The sequence below is a fragment of the Physella acuta genome, unplaced genomic scaffold (assembly GCF_028476545.2).
Source record: "Physella acuta isolate Inbredline_101_S28 unplaced genomic scaffold, ASM2847654v3 ptg000511l, whole genome shotgun sequence".
NCBI classification, from domain to species: Eukaryota; Metazoa; Mollusca; class Gastropoda; family Physidae; genus Physella; species Physella acuta.
In genome coordinates this window covers 754,103-760,543 of record NW_026732030.1, presented here as the reverse complement: position 1 = coordinate 760,543, position 6,441 = coordinate 754,103, and the positions used below count along the sequence as shown (strand labels likewise).

Here is a 6,441-nt window from a genome sequence, read left to right as displayed (position 1 = left end):
CAAATATGGGTGTAAAAGCAGTGTGAACTTTTGTTGGGGGGGGGGGGGGGGGGGGGGATTTTTTGTTAGCTAGAAGGGCTTTGAAGTGGGTAAAGCCAGGTAAACATAATGGACTTAAATTTTTATATTGATTAAAACCAGCTTTAAAAAAAAAAAAAATATTTATGTTATTACAGTAATATATTTTTTATCAGACACTAATTAAAAACAATGCTAGCTAGGATTTTATAGTAATATTAGGATTAAAAAATGATAAAATGTTATCACTTTTAATGTACCAATTGCAGCAGGAATTACCTCACTGGAGCTCAAGGAATGCACACATTGTGTGGTAAAAGATTGCGGTAAACCTTTTTAGTGAACTATAAATCTTGACAAAATACTTTGTTTAAAGTTGTTTTTTTTTTCTTGTTGTAAAATCTTTGTTTTACAACTACTATTTGTGAATTTTGTTACTTGTTTTTGTGCTATCAATATGTATACATCTGTGAGCGGCTGGAGTGTATTTTTATTATTTGTAACTTAGAAGGCGAATGTATCGTTTCGTTTCATGTCGTAAATTGTTCGTAGTTTTTAGTTGTGTAGTCCCGTATTATGGCGCCGCTGTCTCACTGTTTATGTCCCTGTTTATAGCTAGTTTGTATATATTTCGTTTATATTGTTGTCATTGTTTATGTTAAGTGTCTTTTTATATAATTCTGTTGCATGTTTCGTGGGGTTTGGTTTGTTATCCGTGAATTAGGGACTATTTGTTTAAGTGTAGTGTGTGAGGTGTGTGGAAGTTGATTTCCGGCTGGTTCGAGTCTGTCTTTTGGTGTGTAGAAAGCAGCGATGAAGAGAGCAGGAAGACTCTCTGGTCATCGATTGTAAAGAACAACAAATTCACACCATCCAGCCGTATTTATTTTGTGTTTGTGTTCGTCATAGACCTGGTAAGTTAGAAATAAGTTTACTTTTTTGCTATGCTGTTAATTTTGGTTACTGGCCATAAGTTTTTGTGGCTGTTTTCTGACCGCCATTGTGGTCAGGCCATGTGGACTCAGATTCTGAGTTTTTATTATGTTATGGTCATTTTATTACTTTGTTGTATCTCTTGGGCTTGTGTTAAGGCAGGGATAAAGGTATTTTTAGACTTGACCCGCAGCTATGGTTTACTCCTGGCTGTTGGGTTAAGTAATACACACATTTTATTGATTGTATCCCTTGGGCTGGTGTTAAGGCAGGGATAAAGGTATTTTTAGACTTGACCCGCAGCTATGGTTTACTCCTGGCTGTTGGGTTAGGTAGTGGAGTTATTGTTACTTGACCCACAGTCACGGTTCGTTCCGGACTGTAGGGTTTGGTTATGTACTTGTAGCTGAGGCTGATTATTGTGTGCACTGAACTAGTAGTTTTATGCTCAGTGACCTAATATTTACATTTAAGTGTGTTCTTTGTACTACTTTCATTTGAAAGTTCATTTTGTACAATATCCATTTTATTTTCAATTGTGTCAACTTCTTAGTGCCTTGTGTATAACTGTTTTTACATTTTGAATTGATTTGTCTATTTTCCCTCTTTCTAGGACGGTGGTCCGAAATTGGGTGTTTTGTTTGGTTTTGTTTTGTCTGTTTTGTGTCAGTTTTTATCTATTCTTTTTCTATAATTTTTTTTATTGGTTCCATATTTTTGATAAATAAATTTTATTAATTGTTAAAGTTTTTGTCTTATTTTAGTAGTTTTTTATTTAGACTAAGGATAAGATATAACCACCGTGGGTTTCACCATGGTTGCACTGACCCGGACAGTTAGATAGATTTTAAGGTATCCCCCCCTAGCAGGGCTTACACATCTATCATTTTTTTTCCTTAGCTTGTTTAGAAAGAGAGCTTCAAGAAAAGATAGAAAAAAGAAAACTTAAAATTGTCAACAAGAAGTGGATTGAAGACTGTCATTTCTGAAAAATACACAGACCCAGACACTTATCTGGGGGAGAGCGCTATCTGTCTTGGTAATTTTTATATAATCTATTCAAATTTATTGAGTTGATGCGCAATTTAATTTTTACAAATCTTATCATTTTTTTTAGATTAATCTCTTTTATATTTTGATATTAAAAACATAAATGAAATTTAAGTTAACATGTTTGGTTTGAAAAATAAGACTCAATGTCTGCATTTTTCTACATTTATATTGAAGATATGATCACCCATCTTTCAGAAAATGAGCCAGGTCCAGAAACAATTGATAAAGTGAAAGAGGTGATTCTTTTTTATTAATAACATTTTTATTTTAAAACAAAATGCTTTTGACTCATATTGTTTTAGTAATTATTCAAAGAATGTGAATTATTTTCTGACATAATTTTCCTTTTTATTTTTTTCAGTTTCTATGTTATTTTGATAAACACGGTAAACATTTTTCAACATCAAATTAGAAAATTAAATAAGTTATAAGTTAATTGTGTTTGAGTAAGCTTTACTTTGTCTAATAAATCTTTCTCCAATTGCTTTAGATTTCGAAGAAATGGAAACCAACTTGAAGAAATGCATGGCAGAAAAAGACATCATGTAACCTTTTGACAATTTGAATTTGATCATACTCCAAAAAATTTCAAGAAAATTAGCATATTAGCAAAGAAAATAGGAATTTCTAGGAATTGTTTTAAAATTGTTATCACTGTAGTCATAATTACCTAATAACTACTAATGTGAAAATAAATAACAAGAATGTTTCATACTTATTTAAAACAAGTATTACTGAAACAAACTACCAAGTTGGACACTCATTTTTAATTGAGAAAAAGTCAACCTCAAATTATGCATAATTATTTATTTGTTGATGCAATCTATGTATTTTTTTGCACGTTTTATATTGTTAACTAAATAAAATAAGTGATCAACACTTTACTAAAATAAAAATCTGTTAAAACTAGTTAAAAATCAGTGCTAAAATTTCACAGTAGGCGTGCCAAGTAGGAAACTCCAATGATTATAGGTTGTGTTCTAAAAAGTATTCTAGAAATGTACATTAGGATGTCTCAAAGAGTTAGTTCCAAATATAGTTTTACAAAAAATCTTGGTTTTTAAAAAGGGTGCGTGAATGATATAATAACTGCTTTTCCCGGATGCTGCACTTAAAGGGTGCCATTTCCATCTCTGACGGATACTAGTGAGGAAGATCAACAGTGTCAGCTTGTAGAGTAATTATGAATACATAGTGGAAGTCAAGCTGAACCCGTTGTCTCTTACAGCTTTTGTTCTAGTCGATGTAAGAGATATCTTTGAATAACTAGCAGCAATTTCCCCCAATGAAGCTATTTTTTTTTTACAGCTAGAGATATCTCCCTTTTTCCATACCAGCATTGAATGACTAGAAAACTATTGCTGTGAGGGTTTCCACAATGCTCTGAATTTCTTATTCTACTGTAGCCATCCAAGTATGTGGTTTTTGTTTGATGGCTTAATGACAGATCTTGCATGACACAATAAACTTAAGTAAATGCAATGTTGGGTTGACCAGTGGTAAAGAAAAGGAAGTATGACACACTTCATCAATTACTGTCATAGGAGTTCTAGAATAGATCTGAGAACACATTTGACAATTTATCTAGACTATTTATAAAAGTGTCAAACTAAAATCTGTGTATGAACATTAATTACTGGTTGATTCAATAGGCCAGTTTTATGACATCACTTTAGAACAGAACATTATAACATCTCAATTAATTGCAGCAGTTAACCAAACATTATACTTAAAAAAAGACAAGATAATTAATTGTAATGTGGATAATAACTGCGTAACCGATCTTACAAAAAATGTTTGGTCTAGCAATAGAGTAACTGTTATGTGTTTTATCTGGGTGTTTTGATGCGAATGAATGTTAGTGCGAGAGATATAATAAATGCATGGATTGATGATCCAGAAGAAAGGCAATGTGGCAGGAACTGGTTGTTATGGTGTAAAAGCTAGGGAGTTAGGGCTAGGTATTGAATGTGAGAGGTACACCATGTAGTCTTGAAATCAAGAGTAGTTGATCATAGATTTAGAATGAGTACAGTTGTTGAATAAATAGTCAAACACTTTTTCAAAGTTTACAAAAGGTGGGGGAGGGGGGATATTGCCACTCAAGGGACTCTGGGACTGTTCAATATTGATGCGCATCATAGCAATGTGGTCAGGGCATGACCTGTCTTGTCAAGAACCAGCTTGTTTTGTCTAAGTTTTTTTGTCCAGGGCATAAAATCCAAATATCTCAAAGTTTAATACAAGTCAAAGAAAAAATGATTTATGGCAAATTTTAAGAAAAGGGAGGCTAAATACCAACAACTTTAGATACATTTAAAATACAAAAGCATTTATTTAAACTCCAGTAGAGTGCAAATAAAGGTACTTTAGATTGGGTAATATCAGTAATGTGGGAGCTCAATGAGTTAGAAGCATTAAAAAAAAAAATTGAATTGATAACATGGTCTTAGTGTAGTACAGTGTGGAATTAATTAATTTCAAAACTATGACTATAGTAGTTTGTGTCTCCGTTTTTCTGAAACTGAACTTAGGTTATCTTGATGAGAAACTAGTCCCAATTCAGGTCCAAATATTTTAATAAGATTTTAAAGCTAATAGGGATTGAAATTGTGCATTCATCAGCTAACCACAACATGTCGAATGTATTATGAATGGTATCTTGAGTATTGCAAGGGTATTGTTGTGAAAGGACTTTGTTGTATTGAATGAATTTGAGAGGATGTCAGTAGTGGAATGTGTTTAATAAAAGGGGTTGAGAGTATGAGTGTAGTGAGATTAATAAAGATTCTAAATGTGTGACAAAGCAAGTAAGGATGTGACGTGGGAGAGTATGTTTTGGTTGCTAGGACAAATAGTTTAAGTCAGTCTGAGTCTTGTTCTTGTCGCAAGAGAGTGTAGAAGACTTCGTCCAGTCTATCGTCAATGTAGTCGTGTACATTATATATACGATTAAAGATGGAAAATTAAGAATGCGTCCTGTTTGATTTGTTGTACATTATATATACGATTAAAGATGAAAAATTAAGAACGCCGTCCTGTTTTATTTGTAATTGTATTGGATCGTCGTACGTTGTTCGTCAACTACCAGCATCGACCCTGTCCGAGTAACTCACATCATAACAGGTATGAGAGTATGCATGCTGTGGAATGATTTGTATTAATAAAAGGTTGTGACTGTGTAACGAAGTACATAAGGATATGACGTGTGAGAGTAGGATCTTCTAGCTGGTAATTTTGTCGTGAACATAGACTTTGTATGCATTGTGAAAAGTGATCGTCCATGTGTATTTTGCCGTGCAATAAACCATAGAATGAACCAATGTAGTCCTGTTCAGTCATTCGTATTAGACCGTCATTGTCTATAAATCCATGTTGTCTTACAAGAAAGACCCAATCCCAAACTCGCATTGCAAAACAATGGAGCAGCGGAAAGGTGGAATGGCACTTTCAAGAAATGCTAAAAGAAAATTGCAGCCGATAGTTGCAAAATCTGGGTCGAATTTAAAGTAATATTGGAAAGAATACATTAAAAGCAGTATTTCGCAGATTTAAGGAAGAGGGATTAATTATAAAGCTTCAAAACTAGTTAGGATATGATCTGGAAAGCCTTTTCTATCATGTAATGGTAAGTGGATTCATAGCACCTCCGAGGAATAAGATAAAATTTTGAACATTCCCATACAAAGACAATCAACTTTCTTGTCCTATTGATTGTTTTGAAAGAATGAAGGAAATCTTGAAATCTCCACTTAAAAAGCTCAACATTTTATTTTTACAGTGAACTCTACCAGTTTTTATCAAAGTCAACCTGGAATTAGCAGCTCCTCAGATTCACTTAATCAGAAGAAAAATGCATAAATTGCTCAGAACATTATTCACAAGATTTGTAATCCCTGAAGCAATCACTGGATTAGACATGACTGGGCTGAAGTTTTATTAGGTGATTTTACAGTTCTACACTCTTCTACAGCTAGAAGGGCTTTTGCTTTGAAGTGGGTAAAGCCAGGTAAACATAATGGACTTAAATTTTTATATTGATTAAAACCAGCTTTAAAAAAAAATTAATATTTATGTTATTACAGTAATATATTTTTTATCAGACACTAATTAAAAACAATGCTAGCTAGGATTTTATAGTAATATTAGGATTAAAAAATGATAAAATGTTATCACTTTAAATGTACCAATTGCAGCAGGAACTACCTCACTGGAGCTCAAGGAATGCACACATTGTGTGGTAAAAGATTGCGGTAAACCTTTTTAGTGAACTATAAATCTTGACAAAATACTTTGTTTAAAGTTTTTTTTTTTTTCTTGTTGTAAAATCTTTGTTTTACAACTACTATTTGTGAATTTTGTTACTTGTTTTTGTGCTATCAATATGTATACATCTATCATTTTTTTTCCTTAGCTTGTTTAGAAAGAGAGCTTCAA

The 6,441-nt window shown here is 32.7% G+C and overlaps 1 long non-coding RNA gene across 1 annotated transcript; it reads left to right on the top strand.

Moving 5' to 3' along the window:
• The first annotated feature begins 782 nt into the window (after window positions 1-782).
• Window positions 783-2,573, top strand: LOC131944851 (uncharacterized). Its single transcript, XR_009387084.1, has 5 exons — window positions 783-932; window positions 1,852-1,984; window positions 2,179-2,240; window positions 2,366-2,390; window positions 2,495-2,573. It is a non-coding gene; the product is annotated as an uncharacterized LOC131944851 (long non-coding RNA).
• Window positions 2,574-6,441: the final 3,868 nt, after the last annotated feature.